This window comes from Rhinoderma darwinii, chromosome 1 (assembly GCF_050947455.1).
Source record: "Rhinoderma darwinii isolate aRhiDar2 chromosome 1, aRhiDar2.hap1, whole genome shotgun sequence".
In the NCBI taxonomy this organism is placed as follows: domain Eukaryota; kingdom Metazoa; phylum Chordata; class Amphibia; order Anura; family Rhinodermatidae; genus Rhinoderma; species Rhinoderma darwinii.
Genome location: NC_134687.1, coordinates 254,749,172 through 254,771,749, shown reverse-complemented (window position 1 = coordinate 254,771,749; position 22,578 = coordinate 254,749,172). Strand labels below are relative to the sequence as shown.

General features: G+C 41.5%; 1 protein-coding gene and 92 pseudogenes across 4 annotated transcripts in view; all 93 read left to right on the top strand.

The window, feature by feature from the left end:
- Positions 1–22,578, top strand: part of NFIC (nuclear factor I C) — an 863,572-nt gene that overhangs the window by 698,740 nt on the left and 142,254 nt on the right. The gene's annotated exons all lie outside the window — the stretch shown is intronic.
- LOC142707539 (5S ribosomal RNA) lies at positions 273–390 on the top strand (annotated as a pseudogene).
- On the top strand, positions 1,017–1,135 carry LOC142668091 (5S ribosomal RNA; annotated as a pseudogene).
- On the top strand, positions 1,203–1,321 carry LOC142712984 (5S ribosomal RNA; annotated as a pseudogene).
- LOC142729578 (5S ribosomal RNA) lies at positions 1,389–1,507 on the top strand (annotated as a pseudogene).
- LOC142695026 (5S ribosomal RNA) lies at positions 1,761–1,879 on the top strand (annotated as a pseudogene).
- On the top strand, positions 1,947–2,065 carry LOC142737743 (5S ribosomal RNA; annotated as a pseudogene).
- On the top strand, positions 2,132–2,250 carry LOC142696377 (5S ribosomal RNA; annotated as a pseudogene).
- On the top strand, positions 2,318–2,436 carry LOC142700588 (5S ribosomal RNA; annotated as a pseudogene).
- LOC142702525 (5S ribosomal RNA) lies at positions 2,503–2,621 on the top strand (annotated as a pseudogene).
- LOC142729652 (5S ribosomal RNA) lies at positions 3,250–3,368 on the top strand (annotated as a pseudogene).
- On the top strand, positions 3,994–4,112 carry LOC142731196 (5S ribosomal RNA; annotated as a pseudogene).
- On the top strand, positions 4,367–4,485 carry LOC142731466 (5S ribosomal RNA; annotated as a pseudogene).
- Positions 4,553–4,671, top strand: LOC142671197 (5S ribosomal RNA; annotated as a pseudogene).
- Positions 4,739–4,857, top strand: LOC142687787 (5S ribosomal RNA; annotated as a pseudogene).
- Positions 5,111–5,229, top strand: LOC142670091 (5S ribosomal RNA; annotated as a pseudogene).
- Positions 5,297–5,415, top strand: LOC142736438 (5S ribosomal RNA; annotated as a pseudogene).
- On the top strand, positions 5,483–5,601 carry LOC142712973 (5S ribosomal RNA; annotated as a pseudogene).
- On the top strand, positions 5,855–5,973 carry LOC142736129 (5S ribosomal RNA; annotated as a pseudogene).
- On the top strand, positions 6,041–6,159 carry LOC142734423 (5S ribosomal RNA; annotated as a pseudogene).
- LOC142736254 (5S ribosomal RNA) lies at positions 6,227–6,345 on the top strand (annotated as a pseudogene).
- Positions 6,413–6,531, top strand: LOC142712966 (5S ribosomal RNA; annotated as a pseudogene).
- LOC142736018 (5S ribosomal RNA) lies at positions 6,785–6,903 on the top strand (annotated as a pseudogene).
- Positions 6,971–7,089, top strand: LOC142707528 (5S ribosomal RNA; annotated as a pseudogene).
- On the top strand, positions 7,343–7,461 carry LOC142737540 (5S ribosomal RNA; annotated as a pseudogene).
- On the top strand, positions 7,529–7,647 carry LOC142665401 (5S ribosomal RNA; annotated as a pseudogene).
- Positions 7,715–7,833, top strand: LOC142725372 (5S ribosomal RNA; annotated as a pseudogene).
- LOC142737179 (5S ribosomal RNA) lies at positions 8,087–8,205 on the top strand (annotated as a pseudogene).
- On the top strand, positions 8,273–8,391 carry LOC142737091 (5S ribosomal RNA; annotated as a pseudogene).
- LOC142738388 (5S ribosomal RNA) lies at positions 8,459–8,577 on the top strand (annotated as a pseudogene).
- On the top strand, positions 8,642–8,760 carry LOC142733373 (5S ribosomal RNA; annotated as a pseudogene).
- On the top strand, positions 8,828–8,946 carry LOC142738365 (5S ribosomal RNA; annotated as a pseudogene).
- LOC142712956 (5S ribosomal RNA) lies at positions 9,014–9,132 on the top strand (annotated as a pseudogene).
- On the top strand, positions 9,386–9,504 carry LOC142737062 (5S ribosomal RNA; annotated as a pseudogene).
- LOC142736780 (5S ribosomal RNA) lies at positions 9,572–9,690 on the top strand (annotated as a pseudogene).
- LOC142738098 (5S ribosomal RNA) lies at positions 9,755–9,873 on the top strand (annotated as a pseudogene).
- LOC142738105 (5S ribosomal RNA) lies at positions 10,127–10,245 on the top strand (annotated as a pseudogene).
- Positions 10,313–10,431, top strand: LOC142687479 (5S ribosomal RNA; annotated as a pseudogene).
- LOC142737163 (5S ribosomal RNA) lies at positions 10,499–10,617 on the top strand (annotated as a pseudogene).
- Positions 10,873–10,991, top strand: LOC142712945 (5S ribosomal RNA; annotated as a pseudogene).
- LOC142708977 (5S ribosomal RNA) lies at positions 11,059–11,176 on the top strand (annotated as a pseudogene).
- Positions 11,244–11,362, top strand: LOC142736044 (5S ribosomal RNA; annotated as a pseudogene).
- LOC142670080 (5S ribosomal RNA) lies at positions 11,430–11,548 on the top strand (annotated as a pseudogene).
- LOC142670731 (5S ribosomal RNA) lies at positions 11,616–11,734 on the top strand (annotated as a pseudogene).
- On the top strand, positions 11,988–12,106 carry LOC142690052 (5S ribosomal RNA; annotated as a pseudogene).
- LOC142705367 (5S ribosomal RNA) lies at positions 12,174–12,292 on the top strand (annotated as a pseudogene).
- LOC142715776 (5S ribosomal RNA) lies at positions 12,360–12,478 on the top strand (annotated as a pseudogene).
- On the top strand, positions 12,732–12,850 carry LOC142736431 (5S ribosomal RNA; annotated as a pseudogene).
- LOC142737538 (5S ribosomal RNA) lies at positions 12,918–13,036 on the top strand (annotated as a pseudogene).
- On the top strand, positions 13,104–13,222 carry LOC142735675 (5S ribosomal RNA; annotated as a pseudogene).
- LOC142712934 (5S ribosomal RNA) lies at positions 13,290–13,408 on the top strand (annotated as a pseudogene).
- LOC142737043 (5S ribosomal RNA) lies at positions 13,476–13,594 on the top strand (annotated as a pseudogene).
- On the top strand, positions 13,662–13,780 carry LOC142683919 (5S ribosomal RNA; annotated as a pseudogene).
- Positions 13,848–13,966, top strand: LOC142698767 (5S ribosomal RNA; annotated as a pseudogene).
- On the top strand, positions 14,034–14,152 carry LOC142688261 (5S ribosomal RNA; annotated as a pseudogene).
- On the top strand, positions 14,406–14,524 carry LOC142712923 (5S ribosomal RNA; annotated as a pseudogene).
- On the top strand, positions 14,592–14,710 carry LOC142712901 (5S ribosomal RNA; annotated as a pseudogene).
- Positions 14,964–15,082, top strand: LOC142714218 (5S ribosomal RNA; annotated as a pseudogene).
- Positions 15,150–15,268, top strand: LOC142712890 (5S ribosomal RNA; annotated as a pseudogene).
- Positions 15,522–15,640, top strand: LOC142715765 (5S ribosomal RNA; annotated as a pseudogene).
- Positions 15,708–15,826, top strand: LOC142711084 (5S ribosomal RNA; annotated as a pseudogene).
- On the top strand, positions 15,894–16,012 carry LOC142737042 (5S ribosomal RNA; annotated as a pseudogene).
- On the top strand, positions 16,080–16,198 carry LOC142738178 (5S ribosomal RNA; annotated as a pseudogene).
- Positions 16,266–16,384, top strand: LOC142712879 (5S ribosomal RNA; annotated as a pseudogene).
- On the top strand, positions 16,452–16,570 carry LOC142712868 (5S ribosomal RNA; annotated as a pseudogene).
- On the top strand, positions 16,638–16,756 carry LOC142690241 (5S ribosomal RNA; annotated as a pseudogene).
- LOC142738464 (5S ribosomal RNA) lies at positions 16,824–16,942 on the top strand (annotated as a pseudogene).
- LOC142688834 (5S ribosomal RNA) lies at positions 17,196–17,314 on the top strand (annotated as a pseudogene).
- Positions 17,382–17,500, top strand: LOC142730975 (5S ribosomal RNA; annotated as a pseudogene).
- Positions 17,568–17,686, top strand: LOC142667826 (5S ribosomal RNA; annotated as a pseudogene).
- LOC142716048 (5S ribosomal RNA) lies at positions 17,754–17,872 on the top strand (annotated as a pseudogene).
- Positions 17,940–18,058, top strand: LOC142704188 (5S ribosomal RNA; annotated as a pseudogene).
- On the top strand, positions 18,126–18,244 carry LOC142730163 (5S ribosomal RNA; annotated as a pseudogene).
- Positions 18,312–18,430, top strand: LOC142705489 (5S ribosomal RNA; annotated as a pseudogene).
- On the top strand, positions 18,498–18,616 carry LOC142738050 (5S ribosomal RNA; annotated as a pseudogene).
- Positions 18,684–18,802, top strand: LOC142712857 (5S ribosomal RNA; annotated as a pseudogene).
- Positions 18,870–18,988, top strand: LOC142686377 (5S ribosomal RNA; annotated as a pseudogene).
- LOC142681695 (5S ribosomal RNA) lies at positions 19,056–19,174 on the top strand (annotated as a pseudogene).
- LOC142736048 (5S ribosomal RNA) lies at positions 19,428–19,546 on the top strand (annotated as a pseudogene).
- LOC142738048 (5S ribosomal RNA) lies at positions 19,614–19,732 on the top strand (annotated as a pseudogene).
- LOC142737460 (5S ribosomal RNA) lies at positions 19,800–19,918 on the top strand (annotated as a pseudogene).
- LOC142666735 (5S ribosomal RNA) lies at positions 19,986–20,104 on the top strand (annotated as a pseudogene).
- Positions 20,172–20,290, top strand: LOC142724798 (5S ribosomal RNA; annotated as a pseudogene).
- Positions 20,358–20,476, top strand: LOC142724787 (5S ribosomal RNA; annotated as a pseudogene).
- On the top strand, positions 20,544–20,662 carry LOC142673461 (5S ribosomal RNA; annotated as a pseudogene).
- On the top strand, positions 20,730–20,848 carry LOC142727957 (5S ribosomal RNA; annotated as a pseudogene).
- LOC142738153 (5S ribosomal RNA) lies at positions 21,102–21,220 on the top strand (annotated as a pseudogene).
- Positions 21,474–21,592, top strand: LOC142736756 (5S ribosomal RNA; annotated as a pseudogene).
- Positions 21,660–21,778, top strand: LOC142728313 (5S ribosomal RNA; annotated as a pseudogene).
- On the top strand, positions 21,846–21,964 carry LOC142712790 (5S ribosomal RNA; annotated as a pseudogene).
- LOC142710638 (5S ribosomal RNA) lies at positions 22,032–22,150 on the top strand (annotated as a pseudogene).
- Positions 22,218–22,336, top strand: LOC142674100 (5S ribosomal RNA; annotated as a pseudogene).
- LOC142730007 (5S ribosomal RNA) lies at positions 22,404–22,522 on the top strand (annotated as a pseudogene).

Genomic DNA, 22,578 nt, shown 5'->3' with positions numbered 1-22,578 from the left:
TCCGTGGTGCTGTTGACTTTTTATTATGTCGTTTAGAATTTGTTTCACAATCGTTTAAAAATAAAAATAGACTAAAGCTTTAAAAGTTAATAGCCATTCTAAGCTTAAATGTGCCTTTTCTCGTCAAATCGCAGATATATAACACTTTAAGGCCTCGCTAGTACGAGTGTGAGAGACTGTCTGGGAATCCGTGGTGCGGTTGACTTTTTATTATGTCGTTTAGATTTTGTTTCACAATCGATTAAAAAGGACTATGGATTAAAGCATTTAAAGTCAATGGCCATTCTAGCTGAATGCGCCTGCTCTCGTCAGATCGCAGAAGTTACACAGCTTAAGGCCTCGCTAGTACCAGTGTGGGAGACTGTCTGGTAATCCGTGGTGCGGTTGACTTTTTATTATGTTGTTTAGAATTTGTTTCACAATCGATTAAAAATAATAATAAACTAAAGCTTTAAAAGTTAATGGCCATTCTTAGCTGCAATGTGCCTTTTCTCGTCAAATCGCAGATTAATAACACTTTAAAACCTCGCTAGTACCAGTGTGGGAGACTGTCTGGGAATCCGTGGTGCTGTTGACTTTTTATTATGTCGTTTAGAATTTGTTTCACAATCGATTAAAAATAAAAATAGACTAAAGCTTTAAAAGTTAATAGCCATTCTATGCTTAAATTTGCCTTTTCTCGTCAAATCGCAGATATATAACACTTTAAGGCCTCGCTAGTAGGAGTGTGAGAGACTGTCTGGGAATCCGTGGTGCGGTTGCCTTTTTATTATGTCGTTTAGATTTTGTTTCACAATCGATTAAAAAGGACTATGGATTAAAGCATTTAATGTCAATGGCCATTCTAAGCTGAATGTCCCTGCTCTCGTCAGATCGCAGAAGTTACACAGCTTAAAGCCTCGCTAGAACCAGTGTGGGAGACTGTCTGGGAATCCGTGGTGCGGTTGACTTTTTATTATGTCGTTTAGATTTGTTTCACAATCGATTAAAATGGACTATGGATTAAAGCATTTATTGTCAATGGCCATTCTAAGCTGAATGTGCCTGCTCTCGTTAGGTCGCAGAAGTTACACAGCTTAAGGCCTCGCTAGTACCAGTGTGGGAGACTGTCTGGGAATCCGTGGTGTGGTTGACTTTTTATTATGTTGTTTAGATTTTGTTTCACAATTGATTAAAAAGGACTATGGATTAAAGCATTTAATGTCAATGGCCATTCTAAGCTGAATGTGCCTGCTCTCGTCAGATCGCAGAAGTTACACAGCTTAAGGCCTCGCTAGTACCAGTGTGGGAGACTGTCTGGGAATCCGTGGTGCGGTTGACTTTTTATTATGTCGTTTAGATTTTGTTTCACAATAGATTAAATAGGACTATGGATTAAAGCAGTTATTGTCAATGGCCATTCTAAGCTGAATGTGCCTGCTCTCGTCAGATCGCAGAAGTTACACAGCTTAAGGCCTCGCTAGTACCAGTGTGGGAGACTGGCTGGGAATCCGTGGTGCGGTTGACTTTTTATTATGTCGTTTAGATTTTGTTTCACAATAGATTAAATAGGACTATGGATTAAAGCATTTAGCGTCAATGGCCATTCTAAGCTGAATGTGCCTGCCCTCGTCAGATCACAGAAGTTACACAGCTTAAGGCCTCGCTAGTATCTGTGTGGGAGACTGTCTGGGAATCCGTGGTGCGGTTGACTTTTTATTATGTCGTTTAGATTTTGTTTCACAATCGATTAAAAAGGACTATGCATTAAAGCATTTAATGTCAATTGCCATTCTAAGCTGAATGTCCCTGCTCTCGTCAAATCGCAGAAGTTACACAGCTTAAGGCCTTGCTAGTACCAGTGTGGGAGACTGTCTGGGAATCTGTGGTGCGGTTGACTTTTTATTATGTCGTTTAGATTTTGTTTCACAATAGATTAAATAGGACTATGGATTAAAGCATTTAACGTCAATGGCCATTCTAAGCTGAATGTCCCTGCTCTCGTCAGATCGCAGAAGTTACACAGCTAAAGGCCTCGCTAGTACCAGTGTGGGAGACTGTCTGGGAATCTGTGGTGCGGTTGACTTTTTATTATGTCGTTTAGATTTGTTTCACATTCGATTAAAATGGACTATGGATTAAAACATTTAGTGTCAATGGCCATTCTAAGCTGAATGTGCCTACTCTCGTCAGATCGCAGAAGTTACACAGCTTAAGGCCTCGCTAGTACCAGTGTGGGAGACTGTCTGGGAATCTGTGGTGTGGTTGACTTTTTATTATGTCGTTTATATTTTGTTTCACAATAGATTAAATAGGACTATGGATTAAAGCATTTAACGTCAATGGCCATTCTAAGCTGAATGTGCCTGGTCTCGTCAGATCGCAGAAGTTACACAGCTTAAGGCCTCGCTAGTACCAGTGTGGGAGATTGTATGGGAATCTGTGGTGCGGTTGACTTTTTATTATGTCGTTTAGATTTGTTTCACATTCGATTAAAATGGACTATGGATTAAAGCATTTAGTGTCAATGGCCATTCTAAGCTGAATGTGCCTACTCTCGTCAGATCGCAGAAGTTACACAGCTTAAGGCCTCGCTAGTACCAGTGTGGGAGACTGTCTGGGAATCCGTGGTGTGGTTGCCTTTTTATTATGTCGTTTAGAATTTGTTTCACAATCGATTAAAAATAATAATAGACTAAAGCTATAAAAGTTAATGGCCATTCTTGGCTGAAATGTGCCTTTTTTCGTCAAATCGCAGATGAATAACACTTTAACACCTCGCTAGTACCAGTGTTAGAGACTTTCTGGGAATCCGTGGTGCTGTTGACTTTTTATTATGTCGTTTAGAATTTGTTTCACAATCGTTTAAAAATAAAAATAGACTAAAGCTTTAAAAGTTAATAGTCATTCTAAGCTTAAATGTGCCTTTTCTCGTCAAATCGCAGATATATAACACTTTAAGGCCTCGCTAGTACGAGTGTGAGAGACTGTCTGGGAATACGTGGTGCGGTTGACTTTTTATTATGTCGTTTAGATTTTGTTTCACAATCGATTAAAAAGGACTATGGATTAAAGCATTTAATGTCATTGGCCATTCTAAGCTGAATGTGCATTCTCTCGTCAGATTGCAGAAGTTACACAGCTTAAGGCCTCGCTAGTACTAGTGTGGGAGACTGTCTGGTAATCCGTGGTGCAGTTGCCTTTTTATTATGTCGTTTAAAATTTTGTTTCACAATAGATTAAATAGGACTATGGATTAAAGCATTTAATGTCAATGGCCATTCTAAGCTGAATGTTCCTGCTCTCGTCAGATCGCAGAAGTTACTCAGCTTAAGGCCTCGCTAGTACCAGTGTGGGAGACTGTCTGGGAATCCGTGGTGCGGTTGACTTTTAATTATGTCGTTTAGATTTGTTTCACAATCGATTAAAATGGACTATGGATTAAAGCATTTATTGTCGATGGCTATTCTAAGCTGAATGTGCCTGCTCTTGTCAGTTCACAGAAGTTACACAGCTTAAGGCCTCGCTAGTACCAGTGTGGGAGACTGTCTGGGAATCCGTGGTGCGGTTGACTTTTTATTATGTCGTTTAGAATTTGTTTCACAATCGATTAAAAATAATAATAAACTAAAGCTTTAAAAGTTAATAGCCATTCTAAGCTTAAATGTGCCTTTTCTCGTCAAATCGCAGATATATAACACTTTAAGGCCTTGCTAGTACGAGTGTGAGAGACTGTCTGGGAATATGTGGTGCGGTTGACTTTTTATTATGTCGTTTAGATTTTGTTTCACAATCGATAAAAAAGGACTATGGATTAAAGCATTTAATGTCACTGGCAATTCTAAGCTGAATGTGCCTGCTCTCGTCAGATCGCAGTAGTTACACAGCTTAAGGCCTCGCTTGTACCTGTGTGGGAGACTGTCTGGTAATCCGTGGTGCAGTTGACTTTTTATTATGTCGTTTAGATTTTGTTTCACAATAGATTAAATAGGACTATGGATTAAACCGTTTAATGTCAATGGCCATTCTAAACTGAATGTTCCTGCTCTCGTCAGATCGCAGAAGTTACGCAGCTTAAGGCCTCGCTAGTACCAGTGTGGGAGACTGTCTGGGAATCCGTGGTGCGGTTGACTTTTTATTATGTCGTTTAGATTTTGTTTCACAATCGATTAAAAATAATAATAAACGAAAGCTTTAAAAGTTAATAGCCATTCTAAGCTTAAATGTGCCTTTTCTCGTCAAATCGCAGATATATAACACTTTAAGGCCTTGCTAGTACGAGTGTGAGAGACTGTCTGGGAATCCGTGGTGCGGTTGACTTTTTATTATGTCGTTTAGATTTTGTTTCACAATCGATTAAAAAGGACTATGGATTAAAGCATTTAATGTCAATGGCCATTCTAAGCTGAATGTCCCTGCTCTCGTCAGATCGCAGAAGTTACACAGCTTAAGGCCCCGCTAGTACCAGTGTGGGAGACTGTCTGGGAATCCGTGGTGCGGTTGACTTTTTATTATGTCGTTTAGATTTTGTTTCACAATCGATTAAAAAGGACTATGGATTAAAGCATTTAATGTCAATGGCCATTCTAAGCTGAATGTGCCTGCTCTCGTCAGATCGCAGAAGTTACACAGCTTAAGGCCTCGCTAGTACCAGTGTGGGAGACTGTCTGGGAATCAGTGGTGCGGTTGAATTTTGATTATGTCGTTTAGATTTTGTTTCACAATCGATTAAAAAGGACTATGGATTAAAGCATTCAATGTCAATGGCCATTCTAAGCTGAATGTCCCTCCTCTCGTCAGATCGCAGAAGTTACACAGCTTAAGGCCTCGCTAGTACCAGTGTGGGAGACTGTCTGGGAATTCGTGGTGCGGTTGACTTTTTATTATGTAGTTTAGATTTTGTTTCACAATCGATTAAAAAGGACTATGGATTAAAGCATTTAATGTCAATGGCCATTCTAAGCTGAACGTACCTGCTATCGTCAGATCGCTGAAGTTACACAGATTAAGGCCTCGCTAGTACCAGTGTGGGAGACTGTCTGGGAATCCGTGGTGTGGTTGACTTTTTATTATGTCGTTTAGATTTTGTTTCACAATAGATTAAATAGGACTATGGATTAAAGCATTTACCGTCAATGGCCATTCTAAGCTGAATGTGCCAGCTCTCGTCAGAACGCAGAAGTTACACAGCTTAAGGCCTCGCTAGTACCAGTGTGGGAGACTGTCTGGGAATCCGTGGTGCGGTTGAATTTTTATTATGTCGTTTAGATTTTGTTTCACAATCGATTAAAAAGGACTATGGATTAAAGCATTTAATGTCAATGGCAATTCTAAGCTGAATGTCCCTGCTCTCGTCAGATCGCAGAAGTTACACAGCTTAAGGCCTCGCTAGTACCAGTGTGGGAGACTGTCTGGGAATCCGTGGTGCGGTTGACTTTTTATTATGTCGTTTAGATTTTGTTTCACAATCGATTAAAAAGGACTATGGATTAAAGCATTTAATGTCAATGGCCATTCTAAGCTGAATGTGCCTGCTCTCGTCAGATCGCAGAAGTTACACAGCTTAAGGCCTCGCTAGTACCAGTGTGGGAGACTGTCTGGGAATCCGTGGTGCGGTTGACTTTTTATTATGTCGTTTAGATTTTGTTTCACAATAGATTAAATAGGACTATGGATTAAAGCATTTAACGTCAATGGCCATTCTAAGCTGAATGTGCCTGCTCTCGTCAGAACGCAGAAGTTACACAGCTTAACACCTCGCTAGTCCCAGTGTGGGAGACTGTCTGGGAATCCGTGGTGCGGTTGACTTTTTATTATGTCGTTTAGATTTTGTTTCACAATCGATTAAATAGGACTATGGATTAAGGCTTTTAATGTCAATGTCCATTCTAAGCTGAATGTGCCTGCTCTCGTCAGAACGCAGAAGTTACACAGCTTAAGGCCTCGCTAGTACCAGTGTGGGAGACTGTCTGGGAATCCGTGGTGCGGTTGACTTTTTATTATGTTGTTAAGATTTTGTTTCACAATAGATTAAATAGGACTATGGATTAAGGCTTTTAATGTCAATGGCAATTCTAAGCTGAATGTGCCTGCTCTCGTCAGATCGCAGAAGTTACACAGCTTAAGGCCTCGCTAGTACCAGTGTGGGAGACTGTCTGGGAATCCGTGGTGCGGTTGACTTTTTATTATGTCGTTTAGATTTTGTTTCACAATAGATTAAATAGGACTATGGATTAAGGCTTTTAATGTCAATGGCCATTCTAAGCTGAATGTGCCTGCTCTCGTCAGATCGCAGAAGTTACACAGCTTAAGGCCTCGCTAGTACTAGTGTGGGAGACTGTCTGGGAATCCGTGGTGCGGTTGACTTTTTATTATGTCGTTTAGATTTTGTTTCACAATAGATTAAATAGGACTATGGATTAAAGCATTTAACGTCAATGGCCATTCTAAGCTGAATGTGCCTGCTCTCGTCAGATCGCAGAAGTTACACAGCTTAAGGCCTCGCTAGTACCAGTGTGGGAGACTGTCTGGGAATCCGTGGTGCGGTTGACTTTTTATTATGTCGTTTAGATTTTGTTTCACAATCGATTAAAAAGGAATATGGATTAAAGCATTTAAGGTCAATGGCCATTCTAAGCTGAATGTGCCTGACCTCGTTAGATCGCAGAAGTTACACAGCTTAACGCCTCGCTAGTAAAAGTGTGGGAGACTGTCTGGGAATCCGTGGTGCGGTTGCCTTTTTATTATGTCATTTAGATTTTGTTTCACAATAGATTAAATAGGACTATGGATTAAATCATTTAACGTCAATGGCCGTTCTAAGCTGAATGTGCCTGCTCTCGTCAGATCGCAGAAGTTACACAGCTTAAGGCCTCGCTAGTACCAGTGTGGGAGACTGTCTGGGAATCCGTGGTGCGGTTGACTTTTTATTATGTCGTTTAGATTTTGTTTCACAATAGATTAAATAGGACTATGGATTAAAGCATTTAACGTCAATGGCCATTCTAAGCTGAATGTGCCTGCTCTCGTCAGAACGCAGAAGTTACACAGCTTAACGCCTCCTTAGTACCAGTGTGGGAGACTGTCTGGGAATCCGTGGTACGGTTGACTTTTTATTATGTCGTTTAGATTTTGTTTCACAATAGATTAAATAGGACTATGGATTAAATCATTTAACGTCAATGGCCATTCTAAGCTGAATGTGCCTGCTCTCGTCAGATCGCAGAAGTTACCCAGCTTAACGCCTCGCTAGTGCCAGTGTGGGAGACTGTCTGGGAATCCGTGGTGCGGTTAACTTTTTATTATGTCGTTTAGATTTTGTTTCACAATAGATTAAATAGGACTATGGATTAAAGCATTTAACGTCAATGGCCATTCTAAGCTGAATGTGCCTGCTCTCGTCCGAACGCAGAAGTTACACAGCTTAAGGCCTCGCTAGTACCAGTGTGGGAGACTGTCTGGGAATCTGTGGTGAGGTTGACTTTTTATTATGTCGTTTAGATTTTGTTTCACAATAGATTAAATAGGACTATGGATTCAATCATTTAACGTCAATGGCCATTCTAAGCTGAATGTGCCTGCTCTCGTCAGATCGCAGAAGTTACACAGCTTAAGGCCTCGCTGGTACCCGTGTGGGAGACTGTCTGGGAATGCGTGGTGCAGTTGACTTTTTATTATGTTGTTTAGATTTTGTTTCACAATAGATTAAATAGGACTATGGATTAAGGCTTTTAATGTCAATGGCCATTCTAAGCTGAATGTGCCTGCTCTCGTCAGATCGCAGAAGTTACACAGCTTAAGGCCTCGCTAGTACCAGTGTGGGAGACTGTCTGGGAATCCGTGGTGCGGTTGGCTTTTTATTATGTCGTTTAGATTTTGTTTCACAATAGATTAAATAGGACTATGGATTAAATCATTTAACGTCAATGGCCATTCTAAGCTGAATGTGCCTGCTCTCGTCAGATCGCAGAAGTTACCCAGCTTAAGGCCTCGCTAGTACCAGTGTGGGAGACTGTCTCGGAATCCGTTGTGCGGTTGAATTTTTATTATGTCGTTTAGATTTTGTTTCACAATCGATTAAAAAGGACTATGGATTAAAGCATTTAATGTCAATGGCCATTCTAAGCTGAATGTCCCTGCTCTCGTCAGATCGCAGAAGTTACACAGCTTAAGGCCTCGCTAGTACCAGTGTGGGAGACTGTCTGGGAATCCGTGGTGCTATTGACTTTTTATTATGTCGTTTAGATTTTGTTTCACAATCGATTAAAAAGGACTATTGATTAAAGCATTTAATGTCAATGGCCATTCTAAGCTGAATGTGCCTGCTCTCGTCAGATCGCAGAAATTACACAGCTTAAGGCCTCGCTAGTACCAGTGTGGGAGACTGTCTGGGAATCCGTGGTGCGGTTGACTTTTTATTATGTCGTTTAGATTTTGTTTCACAATCGATTAAAAAGGACTATGGATTAAAGCATTTAACGTCAATGGCCATTCTAAGCTGAATGTGCCTGCTCTCGTCAGAACGCAGAAGTTACATAGCTTAAGTCCTCGCTAGTACCAGTGTGGGAGACTGTCTGGGAATCCGTGGTGCGGTTGACTTTTTATTATGTTTAGATTTTGTTTCACAATAGATTAAATAGGACTATGGATTAAAGCTTTTAATGTCAATGGCCATTCTAAGCTGAATGTGCCTGCTCTCGTCAGATCGCAGAAGTTACACAGCTTAAGGCCTCGCTAGTACCAGTGTGGGAGACTGTCTGGGAATCCGTGGTGTGGTTGACTTTTTATTATGTCGTTTAGATTTTGTTTCACAATAGATTAAATAGGACTATGGATTAAATCACTTAACGTCAATGGCCATTCTAAGCTGAATGTGCCTGCTCTCGTCAGATCGCAGAAGTTACACAGCTTAAGGCCTCGCTGGTACCCGTGTGGGAGACTGTCTGGGAATGCGTGGTGCGGTTGACTTTTTATTATGTTGTTTAGATTTTGTTTCACAATAGATTAAATAGGACTATGGATTAAGGCTTTTAATGTCAATGGCCATTCTAAGCTGAATGTGCCTGCTCTCGTCAGATCGCAGAAGTTACACAGCTTAAGGCCTCGCTAGTACCAGTGTGGGAGACTGTCTGGGAATCCGTGGTGCGGTTGACTTTTTATTATGTCGTTTAGATTTTGTTTCACAATAGATTAAATAGGACTATGGATTAAATCATTTAACGTCAATGGCCATTCTAAGCTGAATGTGCCTGCTCTCGTCAGATCGCAGAAGTTACCCAGCTTAAGGCCTCGCTAGTACCAGTGTGGGAGACTGTCTCGGAATCCGTTGTGCGGTTGAATTTTTATTATGTCGTTTAGATTTTGTTTCACAATCGATTAAAAAGGACTATGGATTAAAGCATTTAATGTCAATGGCCATTCTAAGCTGAATGTCCCTGCTCTCGTCAGATCGCAGAAGTTACACAGCTTAAGGCCTCGCTAGTACCAGTGTGGGAGACTGTCTGGGAATCCGTGGTGCTATTGACTTTTTATTATGTCGTTTAGATTTTGTTTCACAATCGATTAAAAAGGACTATTGATTAAAGCATTTAATGTCAATGGCCATTCTAAGCTGAATGTGCCTGCTCTCGTCAGAACGCAGAAGTTACGTAGCTTAAGTCCTCGCTAGTACCAGTGTGGGAGACTGTCTGGGAATCCGTGGTGCGGTTGACTTTTTATTATGTTTAGATTTTGTTTCACAATAGATTAAATAGGACTATGGATTAAAGCTTTTAATGTCAATGGCCATTCTAAGCTGAATGTGCCTGCTCTCGTCAGGTCGCAGAAGTTACACAGCTTAAGGCCTCGCTAGTACCAGTGTGGGAGACTGTCTGGGAATCCGTGGTGTGGTTGACTTTTTATTATGTCGTTTAGATTTTGTTTCACAATCGATTAAAAAGGACTATGGGTTAAAACATTTAAAGTCAATGGCCATTCTAAGCTGAATGTGCCTGCTCTCGTTAGAGCGCAGAAGTTACACAGCTTAACGCCTCGCTAGTACCAGTGTGGTAGACTGTCTGGGAATCCGTGGTGCGGTTGACTTTTTATTATGTCGTTTAGATTTTGTTTCACAATAGATTAAATATGACTATGGATTAAAGCATTTAACGTCAATGGCCATTCTAAGCTGAATGTGCCTGCTCTCGTCCGAACGCAGAAGTTACACAGCTTAAGGCCTCGCTAGTACCAATGTGGGAGACTGTCTGGGAATCTGTGGTGCGGTTGAGTTTTTATTATGTCGTTTAGATTTTGTTTCACAATCGATTAAAAAGGACTATGGATTAAAGCCTTTAATGTCAATGGCCATTCTAAGCTGAATGTCCCTGCTCTCGTCAGATCGCAAAAGTTACACAGCTTAAGGCCTCGCTGGTACCAGTGTGGGAGACTGTCTGGGAATGCGTGGTGCGGTTGACTTTTTATTATGTTGTTTAGATTTTGTTTCACAATAGATTAAATAGGACTATGGATTAAGGCTTTTAATGTCAATGGCCATTCTAAGCTGAATGTGCCTGCTCTTGTCAGATCGCAGAAGTTACACAGCTTAAGGCCTCGCTAGTACCAGTGTGGGAGACTGTCTGGGAATCCGTGGTGCGGTTGACTTTTTATTATGTCGGTTAGATTTTGTTTCACAATCGATTAAAAAGGACTATGGATTAAAGCATTTAATGTCAATGGCCATTCTAAGCTGAATGTGCCTGCTCTTGTTAGATCGCAGAAGTTACACATAGCTTAACGCCTCGCTAGTACCAGTGTGGGTGACTGTCTGGGAATCCGTGGTGCGGTTGACTTTTTATTATGTCGTTTAGATTTTGTTTCACAATAGATTAAATAGGACTATGGATTAAAGCATTTAACGTCAATGGCCATTCTAAGCTGAATGTGCCTGCTCTCGTCAGATCGCAGAAGTTACACAGCTTAAGGCCTCGCTAGTACCAGTGTGGGAGACTGTCTGGGAATCCGTGGTGCGGTTGACTTTTTATTATGTCGTTTAGATTTTGTTTCACAATCGATTAAAAATAACTATGGATTAAAGCATTTAATGTCAATGGCCATTCTAAGCTGAAGTGCCTGCTCTCGTCAGATCGCAGAAGTTACACAGCTTAAGGCCTCGCTAGTACCAGTGTGGGAGACTGTCTGGGATTCCGTGGTGCGGTTGACTTTTTATTATGTCGTTTAGATTTTGTTTCACAATCGATTAAAAAGGACTATGGATTAAAGCATTTAATGTCAATGGCCATTCTAAGCTGAATGTGCCTGCACTCGTCAGATCGCAGAAGTTACACAGCTTAAGGCCTCGCTAGTACCAGTGTGGGAGACTGTCTGGGAATCCGTGGTGCGGTTGACTTTTTATTATGTCGTTTAGATTTTGTTTCACAATAGATTAAATAGGACTATGGATTAAAGCATTTAACGTCAATGGCCATTCTAAGCTGAATGTGCCAGCTCTCGTCAGAACGCAGAAGTTACACAGCTTAAGGCCTCGCTAGTACCAGTGTGGGAGACTGTCTGGGAATCCGTGGTGCGGTTGAATTTTTATTATGTCGTTTAGATTTTGTTTCACAATCGATTAAAAAGGACTATGGATTAAAGCATTTAATGTCAATGGCCATTCTAAGCTGAATGTCCCTGCTCTCGTCAGAACGCAGAAGTTACACAGCTTAAGGCCTCGCTAGTACCAGTGTGGGAGACTGTCTGGAAATCCGTGGTGTAGTTGACTTTTTATTATGTCGTTTAGATTTTGTTTCACAATCGATTAAAAAGGACTATGGATTAAAGCATTTAATGTCAATGGCCATTCTAAGCTGAATGTGCCTGCCCTCGTTAGATCGCAGAAGTTACACAGCTTAACGCCTCGCTAGTACCAGTGTGGGAGACTGTCTGGGAATCTGTGGTGCGGTTGACTTTTTATTATGTCGTTTAGATTTTGTTTCACAATAGATTAAATAGGACTATGGATTAAAGCATTTAACGTTAATGGCCTTTCTAAGCTGAATGTGCGTGCTCTCGTCAGATCGCAGAAGTTACACAGCTTAAGGCCTCGCTAGTACCAGTGTGGGAGACTGTCTGGGAATCCGTGGTGCGGTTGACTTTTTATTATGTCGTTTAGATTTTGTTTCACAATCGATTAAAAAGGACTATGGATTAAAGCATTTAATGTCAATGGCCATTCTAAGCTGAATGTGCCTGCTCTCGTCAGATCGCAGAAGTTACATAGCTTAAGGCCTCGCTAGTATCAGTGTGGGAGACTGTCTGGGAATCCGTAGTGCGGTTGACTTTTCATTATGTTGTTTAGATTTTGTTTCACAATAGATTAAATAGGACTATGGATTAAGGCTTTTAATGTCAATGGCCATTCTAAGCTGAATGTTCCTGCTCTCGTCAGATCGCAGAAGTTACACAGCTTAAGGCCTCGCTAGTACCAGTGTGGGAGACTGTCTGGGAATCCGTGGTGCGGTTGACTTTTTATTATGTCGTTTAGATTTTGTTTCACAATCGATTAAAAAGGACTATTGATTAAAGCATTTAACGTCAATTGCCATTCTAAGCTGAATGTGCCTGGCCTCGTTAGATCGCAGAAGTTACACAGCTTAACGCCTCGCTAGTACCAGTGTGGGAGACTGTCTGGGAATCCGTGGTGCGGTTGACTTTTTATTATCTCGTTTAGATTTTGTTTCACAATAGATTAAATAGGACTATGGATTAAAGCATTTAACGTCAATGGCCATTCTAAGCTGAATGTGCCTGCTCTCGTCAGATCGCAGAAGTTACACAGCTTAAGGCCTCGCTAGTACCAGTGTGGGAGACTGTCTGGGAATCCGTGGTGCGGTTAACTTTTTATTATGTCGTTTAGATTTTGTTTCACAATAGATTAAATAGGACTATGGATTAAAACATTTAACGTCAATGGCCATTCTAAGCTGAATGTGCCTGCTCTCGTCCGAACGCAGAAGTTACACAGCTTAAGGCCTCGCTAGTACCAGTGTGGGAGACTGTCTGGGAATCTGTGGTGAGGTTGACTTTTTATTATGTCGTTTAGATTTTGTTTCACAATAGATTAAATAGGACTATGGATTAAATCATTTAACGTCAATGGCCATTCTAAGCTGAATGTGCCTGCTCTCGTCAGATCGCAGAAGTTACACAGCTTAAGGCCTCGCTGGTACCCGGGTGGGAGACTGTCTGGGAATGCGTGGTGCGGTTGACTTTTTATTATGTTGTTTAGATTTTGTTTCACAATAGATTAAATAGGACTATGGATTAAGGCTTTTAAAGTCAATGGCCATTCTAAGCTGAATGTGCCTGCTCTCGTCAGATCGCAGAAGTTACACAGCTTAAGGCCTCGCTAGTACCAGTGTGGGAGACTGTCTGGGAATCCGTGGTGCGGTTGACTTTTTATTATGTCGTTTAGATTTTGTTTCACAATAGATTAAATATGACTATGGATTAAAGCATTTAACGTCAATGGCCATTCTAAGCTGAATGTGCCTGCTCTCGTCCGAACGCAGAAGTTACACAGCTTAAGGCCTCGCTAGTACCAGTGTGGGAGACTGTCTGGGAATCTGTGGTGCGGTTGAGTTTTTATTATGTCGTTTAGATTTTGTTTCACAATCGATTAAAAAGGACTATGGATTAAAGCCTTTAATGTCAATGGCCATTCTAAGCTGAATGTCCCTGCTCTCGTCAGATCGCAGAAGTTACACAGCTTAACGCCTCGCTAGTACCAGTGTGGGAGACTGTCTGGGAATCCGTGGTGCGGTTGACTTTTTATTATGTCGTTTAGATTTTGTTTCACAATCGATTAAAAAGGACTATGGATTAAAGCATTTAATGTCAATGGCCATTCTAAGCTGAATGTGCCTGCTCTCGTCAGATCGCAGAAGTTACACAGCTTAACGCCTCGCTAGTACGAGTGTGGGAGACTGTCTGGGAATCCGTGGTGCGGTTGACTTTTTATTATGTTGTTTAGATTTTGTTTCACAATAGATTAAATAGGACTATGGATTAAAGCATTTAACGTCAATGGCCATTCTAAGCTGAATGTGCCTGCCCTCGTCAGATCGCAGAAGTTACACAGCTTAAGGCCTCGCTAGTACCAGTGTGGGAGACTGTCTGGAAATCCGTGGTGCAGTTGACTTTTTATTATGTCGTTTAGATTTTGTTTCACAATCGATTAAAAAGGACTATGGATTAAAGCATTTAATGTCAATGGCCATTCTAAGCTGAATGTGCCTGCCCTCGTTAGATCGCAGAAGTTACACAGCTTAACGCCTCGCTAGTACCAGTGTGGGAGACTGTCTGGGAATCTGTGGTGCGGTTGACTTTTTATTATGTCGTTTAGATTTTGTTTCACAACAGATTAAATAGGACTATGGATTAAAGCATTTAACGTCAATGGCCATTCTAAGCTGAATGTGCCTGCTCTCGTCAGATCGCAGAAGTTACACAGCTTAAGGCCTCGCTAGTACCAGTGTGGGAGACTGTCTGGGAATCCGTGGTGCGGTTGACTTTTTATTATGTTGTTTAGATTTTGTTTCACAATAGATTAAATAGGACTATGGATTAAGGCTTTTAATGTCAATGGCCATTCTAAGCTGAATGTGCCTGCTCTCGTCAGATCGCAGAAGTTACACAGCTTAAGGCCTCGCTAGTACCAGTGTGGGAGACTGTCTGGGAATCCGTGGTGCGGTTGACTTTTTATTATGTCGTTTAGATTTTGTTTCACAATCGATTAAAAAGGACTATGGATTAAAGCATTTAAAGTCAATGCTCATTCTAAGCTGAATGTGCCTGCTCTCGTTAGATCGCAGAAGTTACACAGCTTAACGCCTCGCTAGTACCAGTGTGGGAGACTGTCTGGGAATCCGTGGTGCGGTTGACTTTTTATTATGTTGTTTAGATTTTGTTTCACAATAGATTAAATAGGACTATGGATTAAAGCATTTAACGTCAATGGCCATTCTAAGCTGAATGTGCCTGCTCTCGTCCGAACGCAGAAGTTACACAGCTTAAGGCCTCGCTAGTACCAGTGTGGGAGACTGTCTGGGAATCCGTGGTGCGGTTGACTTTTTATTATGTTGTTTAGATTTTGTTTCACAATAGATTAAATAGGACTATGGATTACGGCTTTTAATGTCAATGGCCATTCTAAGCTGAATGTGCCTGCTCTCGTCAGATCGCAGAAGTTACACAGCTTAAGGCCTCGCTAGTACCAGTGTGGGAGACTGTCTGGGAATCCGTGGTGCGGTTGACTTTTTATTATGTCGTTTAGATTTTGTTTCACAATCGATTAAAAAGGACTATGGATTAAAGCATTTAATGTCAAAGGCCATTCTAAGCTGAATGTGCCTGCCCTCGTCAGAACGCAGAAGTTACATAGCTTAAGTCCTCGCTAGTACCAGTGTGGGAGACTGTCTGGGAATCCGTGGTGCGGTTTGATTTTTATTATGTTGTTTAGATTTTGTTTCACAATAGATTAAATAGGACTATGGATTAAGGCTTTTAATGTCAATGGCCATTCTAAGCTGAATGTTCCTGCTCTCGTCAGATCGCAGAAGTTACACAGCTTAAGGCCTCGCTAGTACCAGTGTGGGAGACTGTCTGGGAATCCGTGGTGCGGTTGACTTTTTATTATGTCGTTTAGATTTTGTTTCACAATCGATTAAAAAGGACTCTGGATTAAAGCATTTAAAGTCAATGGCAATTCTAAGCTGAATGTGCCTGCTCTCGTTAGAGCGCAGAAGTTACACAGCTTAACGCCTCGCTAGTACCAGTGTGGGAGACTGTCTGGGAATCCGTGGTGCGGTTGACTTTTTATTATGTCGTTTAGATTTTGTTTCACAATAGATTAAATATGACTATGGATTAAAGCATTTAACGTCAATGGCCATTCTAAGCTGAATGTGCCTGCTCTCGTCCGAACGCAGAAGTTACACAGCTTAAGGCCTCGCTAGTACCAGTGTGGGAGACTGTCTGGGAATCTGTGGTGCGGTTGAGTTTTTATTATGTCGTTTAGATTTTGTTTCACAATCGATTAAAAAGGACTATGGATTAAAGCCTTTAATGTCAATGGCCATTCTAAGCTGAATGTCCCTGCTCTCGTCAGATCGCAGAAGTTACACAGCTTAAGGCCTCGCTGGTACCAGTGTGGGAGACTGTCTGGGAATGCGTGGTGCAGTTGACTTTTTATTATGTTGTTTAGATTTTGTTTCACAATAGATTAAATAGGACTATGGATTAAGGCTTTTAATGTCAATGGCCATTCTAAGCTGAATGTGCCTGCTCTCGTCAGATCGCAGAAGTTACACAGCTTAAGGCCTCGCTAGTACCAGTGTGGGAGACTGTCTGGGAATCCGTGGTGCGGTTGACTTTTTATTATGTCGGTTAGATTTTGTTTCACAATCGATTAAAAAGGACTATGGATTAAAGCATTTAATGTCAATGGCCATTCTAAGCTGAATGTGCCTGCTCTCGTCAGATCGCAGAAGTTACACAGCTTAAGGCCTCGCTAGTACCAGTGTGGGAGACTGTCTGGGAATCCGTGGTGCGGTTGACTTTTTATTATGTCGTTTAGATTTTGTTTCACAATAGATTAAATAGGACTATGGATTAAAGCATCTAACGTCAATGGCCATTCTAAGCTTAATGTGCCAGCTCTCGTCAGAACGCAGAAGTTACACAGCTTAAGGCCTCGCTAGTACCAGTGTGGGAGACTGTCTGGGAATCCGTGGTGCGGTTGAATTTTTATTATGTCGTTTAGATTTTGTTTCACAATCGATTAAAAAGGACTATGGATTAAAGCATTTAAAGTCAATGGCCATTCTAAGCTGAATGTCCCTGCTCTCGTCAGATCGCAGAAGTTACACAGCTTAAGGCCTCGCTAGTACCAGTGTGGGAGACTGTCTGGAAATCCGTGGTGCAGTTGACTTTTTATTATGTCGTTTAGATTTTGTTTCACAATCGATTAAAAAGGACTATGGATTAAGGCATTTAATGTCAATGGCCATTCTAAGCTGAATGTGCCTGCCCTCGTTAGATCGCAGAAGTTACACAGCTTAACGCCTCGCTAGTACCAGTGTGGGAGACTGTCTGGGAATCTGTGGTGCGGTTGACTTCTTATTATGTCGTTTAGATTTTGTTTCACAACAGATTAAATAGGACTATGGATTAAAGCATTTAACGTCAATGGCCATTCTAAGCTGAATGTGCGTGCTCTCGTCAGATCGCAGAAGTTACACAGCTTAAGGCCTCGCTAGTACCAGTGTGGGAGACTGTCTGGGAATCCGTGGTGAGGTTGACTTTTTATTATGTCGTTTAGATTTTGTTTCACAATAGATTAAATAGGACTATGGATTAAAGCCTTTAACGTCAATGGCCATTCTAAGCTGAATGTGCCTGCTCTCGTCAGAACGCAGAAGTTACACAGCTTAAGGCCTCGCTAGTACCAGTGTGGGAGATTGTCTGGGAATCCGTGGTGCGGTTGACTTTTTATTATGTCGTTTAGATTTTGTTTCACAATCGATTAAAAAGGACTATGGATAAAAGCATTTAATGTCAATGGCCATTCTAAGCTGAATGTGCCTGCTCTCGTCAGATCGCAGAAGTTACATAGCTTAAGGCCTCGCTAGTATCAGTGTGGGAGACTGTCTGGGAATCCGTGGTGCGGTTGACTTTTTATTATGTTGTTTAGATTTTGTTTCACAATAGATTAAATAGGACTATGGATTAAGGCTTTTAATGTCAATGGCCATTCTAAGCTGAATGTGCCTGCTCTCGTCAGATCGCAGAAGTTACACAGCTTAAGGCCTCACTAGTACCAGTGTGGGAGACTGTCTGGGAATCTGTGGTGCGGTTGACTTTTTATTATGTCGTTTAGATTTTGTTTCACAATCGATTAAAAAGGACTATGGATTAAAGCATTTAACGTCAATTGCCATTCTAAGCTGAATGTGCCTGCCCTCGTTAGATCGCAGAAGTTACACAGCTTAACGCCTCGCTAGTACCAGTGTGGGAGACTGTCTGGGAATCCGTGGTGCGGTTGACTTTTTATTATCTCGTTTAGATTTTGTTTCACAATAGATTAAATAGGACTATGGATTAAAGCATTTAACGTCAATGGCCATTCTAAGCTGAATGTGCCTGCTCTCGTCAGATCGCAGAAGTTACACAGCTTAAGGCCTCGCTAGTACCAGTGTGGGAGACTGTCTGGGAATCTGTGGTGCGGTTGACTTTTTATTATGTCGTTTAGATTTTGTTTCACAATAGATTAAATAGGACTATGGATTAAAGCATTTAACGTCAATGGCCATTCTAAGCTGAATGTGCCTGCTCTCGTCAGATCGCAGAAGTTACATAGCTTAAGTCCTCGCTAGTACCAGTGTGGGAGACTGTCTGGGAATCCGTGGTGCGGCTGACTTTTTATTATGTCGTTTAGATTTTGTTTCACAATCGATTAAAAAGGACTATGGATTAAAGCCTTTAATGTCAATGGCCATTCTAAGCTGAATGTCCCTGCTCTCGTCAGATCGCAGAAGTTACACAGCTTAAGGCCTCGCTGGTACCAGTGTGGGAGACTGTCTGGGAATGCGTGGTGCGGTTGACTTTTTATTATGTTGTTTAGATTTTGTTTCACAATAGATTAAATAGGACTATGGATTACGGCTTTTAATGTCAATGGCCATTCTAAGCTGAATGTGCCTGCTCTCGTCAGATCGCAGAAGTTACACAGCTTAAGGCCTCGCTAGTACCAGTGTGGGAGACTGTCTGGGAATCCGTGGTGCGGTTGACTATTTATTATGTCGTTTAGATTTTGTTTCACAATCGATTAAAAAGGACTATGGATTAAAGCATTTAATGTCAATGGCCATTCTAAGCTGAATGTGCCTGCTCTCGTCAGAACGCAGAAGTTACATAGCTTAAGTCCTCGCTAGTACCAGTGTGGGAGACTGTCTGGGAATCCGTGGTGCGGTTGCCTTTTTATTATGCTGTTTAGATTTTGTTTCACAATAGATTAAATAGGACTATGGATTAAGGCTTTTAATGTCAATGGCCATTCTAAGCTGAATGTGCCTGCTCTCGTCATATCGCAGAAGTTACACAGCTTAAGGCCTCGCTAGTACCAGTGTGGGAGACTGTCTGGGAATCCGTGGTGCGGTTGACTTTTTATTATGTCGTTTAGATTTTGTTTCACAATCGATTAAAAAGGACTATGGATTAAAGCATTTAAAGTCAGTGCTCATTCTAAGCTGAATGTGCCTGCTCTCGTCCAAACGCAGAAGTTACACAGCTTAAGGCCTCGCTAGTACCAGTGTGGGAGACTGTCTGGGAATCCGTGGTGCGGTTGAGTTTTTATTATGTCGTTTAGATTTTGTTTCACAATAGATTAAATAGGACTATGGATTAAAGCATTTAACGTCAATGGCCATTCTAAGCTGAATGTGCCTGCTCTCGTCCGAACGCAGAAGTTACACAGCTTAAGGCCTCGCTAGTACCAGTGTGGGAGACTGTCTGGGAATGCGTGGTGCGGTTGAGTTTTTATTATGTCGTTTAGATTTTGTTTCACAATCGATTAAAAAGGACTATGGATTAAAGCCTTTAACGTCAATGGCCATTCTAAGCTGAATGTCCCTGCTCTCGTCAGATCGCAGAAGTTACACAGCTTAAGGCCTCGCTGGTACCAGTGTGGGAGACTGTCTGGGAATGCGTGGTGCGGTTGACTTTTTATTATGTCGTTTAGATTTTGTTTCACAATAGATTAAATAGGACTATGGATTACAGCTTTTAATGTCAATGGCCATTCTAAGCTGAATGTGCCTGCTCTCGTCAGATAGCAGAAGTTACACAGCTTAAGGCCTCGCTAGTACCAGTGTGGGAGACTGTCTGGGAATCCGTGGTGCGGTTGACTTTTTATTATGTCGTTTAGATTTTGTTTCACAATCGATTAAAAAGGACTATGGATTAAAGCATTTAATGTCAATGGCCATTCTAAACTGAATGTCCCTGCTCTCGTCAGATCGCAGAAGTTACACAGCTTAGGGCCTCGCTAGTACCAGTGTGGGAGACTGTCTGGGAATCCGTGGTGCGGTTGACTTTTTATTATGTCGTTTAGATTTTGTTTCACAATCGATTAAAAAGGACTATGGATTAAAGCATTTAATGTCAATGGCCATTCTAAGCTGAATGTGCCTGCTCTCGTCAGATCGCAGAAGTTACACAGTTTAAGGCCTCGCTAGTACCAGTGTGGGTGACTGTCTGGGAATCCGTGGTGCGGTTGACTTTTTATTATGTTGTTTAGATTTTGTTTCACAATAGATTAAATAGGACTATGGATTAAGGCTTTTAATGTCAATGGCCATTCTAAGCTGAATGTGCCTGCTCTCGTCAGATCGCAGAAGTTACACAGTTTAAGGCCTCGCTAGTACCAGTGTGGGTGACTGTCTGGGAATCCGTGGTGCGGTTGACTTTTTATTATGTCGTTTAGATTTTGTTTCACAATAGATTAAATAGGACTATGGATTAAAGCATTTAACGTCAATGGCCATTCTAAGCTGAATGTGCCTGCTCTCGTCAGATCGCAGAAGTTACACAGCTTAAGGCCTCGCTAGTACCAGTGTGGGAGACTGTCTGGGAATCCGTGGAGCGGTTGAATTTTTATTATGTCGTTTAGATTTTGTTTCACAATCGATTAAAAAGGACTATGGATTAGAGCATTTAATGTCAATGGCCATTCTAAGCTGAATGTCCCTGCTCTCGTCAGATCGCAGAAGTTACACAGCTTAAGGCCTCGCTAGTACCAGTGTGGGAGACTGTCTGGGAATCCGTGGTGCGGTTGACTTTTTATTATGTCGTTTAGATTTTGTTTCACAATCGATTAAAAAGGACTATGGATTAAAGCATTTAACGTCAATGGCCATTCTAAGCTGAATGTGCCAGCTCTCGTCACAACGCAGAAGTTACACAGCTTAAGGCCTCGCTAGTACCAGTGTGGGAGACTGTCTGGGAATCCGTGGTGCGGTTGAATTTTTATTATGTCGTTTAGATTTTGTTTCACAATCGATTAAAAAGGACTATGGATTAAAGCATTTAATGTCAATGGCCATTCTAAGCTGAATGTCCCTGCTCTCGTCAGATCGCAGAAGTTACACAGCTTAAGTCCTCGCTAGTACCAGTGTGGGAGACTGTCTGGGAATCCGTGGTGCGGTTGACTTTTTATTATGTCGTTTAGATTTTGTTTTACAATCGATTAAAAAGGACTATGGATTAAAGCATTTAATGTCAATGGCCATTCTAAGCTGAATGTGCCTGCCCTCGTTAGATCGCAGAAGTTACACAGCTTAACGCCTCGCTAGTACCAGTGCGGGAGACTGTCTGGGAATCCGTGGTGCGGTTGACTTTTTATTATGTCGTTTAGATTTTGTTTCACAATAGATTAAATAGGACTATGGATTAAAGCATTTAACGTCAATGGCCATTCTAAGCTGAATGTGCGTGCTCTCGTCAGATCGCAGAAGTTACACAGCTTAAGGCCTCGCTAGTACCAGTGTGGGAGACTGTCTGGGAATCCGTGGTGCGGTTGACTTTTTATTATGTCGTTTAGATTTTGTTTCACAATAGATTAAATAGGACTATGGATTAAAGCATTTAACGTCAATGGCCATTCTAAGCTGAATGTGCCTGCTCTCGTCAGAACGCAGAAGTTACACAGCTTAAGGCCTCGCTAGTACCAGTGTGGGAGACTGTCTGGGAATCCGTGGTGCGGTTGACTTTTTATTATGTCGTTTAGATTTTGTTTCACAACAGATTAAAAAGGACTATGGATTAAAGCATTTAATGTCAATGGCCATTCTAAGCTGAATGTACCTGCTCTCGTCAGATCGCAGAAGTTACACAGCTTAAGGCCTCGCTAGTACCAGTGTGGGAGACTGTCTGGGAATCCGTGGTGCGGTTGACTTTTTATTATGTTGTTTAGGTTTTGTTTCACAATAGATTAAATAGGACTATGGATTAAGGCTTTTAATGTCAATGGCCATTCTAAGCTGAATGTGCCTGCCCTCGTTAGATCGCAGAAGTTACACAGCTTAACGCCTCGCTAGTACCAGTGTGGGAGACTGTCTGGGAATCCGTGGTGCGGTTGACTTTTTATTATGTCGTTTAGATTTTGTTTCACAATAGATTAAATAGGACTATGGATTAAAGCATTTAACGTCAATGGCCATTCTAAGCTGAATGTGCCTGCTCTAGTCAGAACGCAGAAGTTACACAGCTTAAGGCCTCGCTAGTACCAGTGTGGGAGACTGTCTGGGAATCCGTGGTGCGGTTGAACTTTTATTATGTCGTTTAGATTTTGTTTCACAATCGATTAAAAAGGACTATGGATTAAAGCATTTAATGTTAATGGCCATTCTAAGCTGAATGTGCCTGCTCTCGTCAGATCGCAGAAGTTACACAGCTTAAGGCCTCGCTAGTACCAGTGTGGGAGACTGTCTGGGAATCCGTGGTGCGGTTGACTTTTTATTATGTCGTTTAGATTTTGTTTCACAATCGATTAAAAAGGACTATGGATTA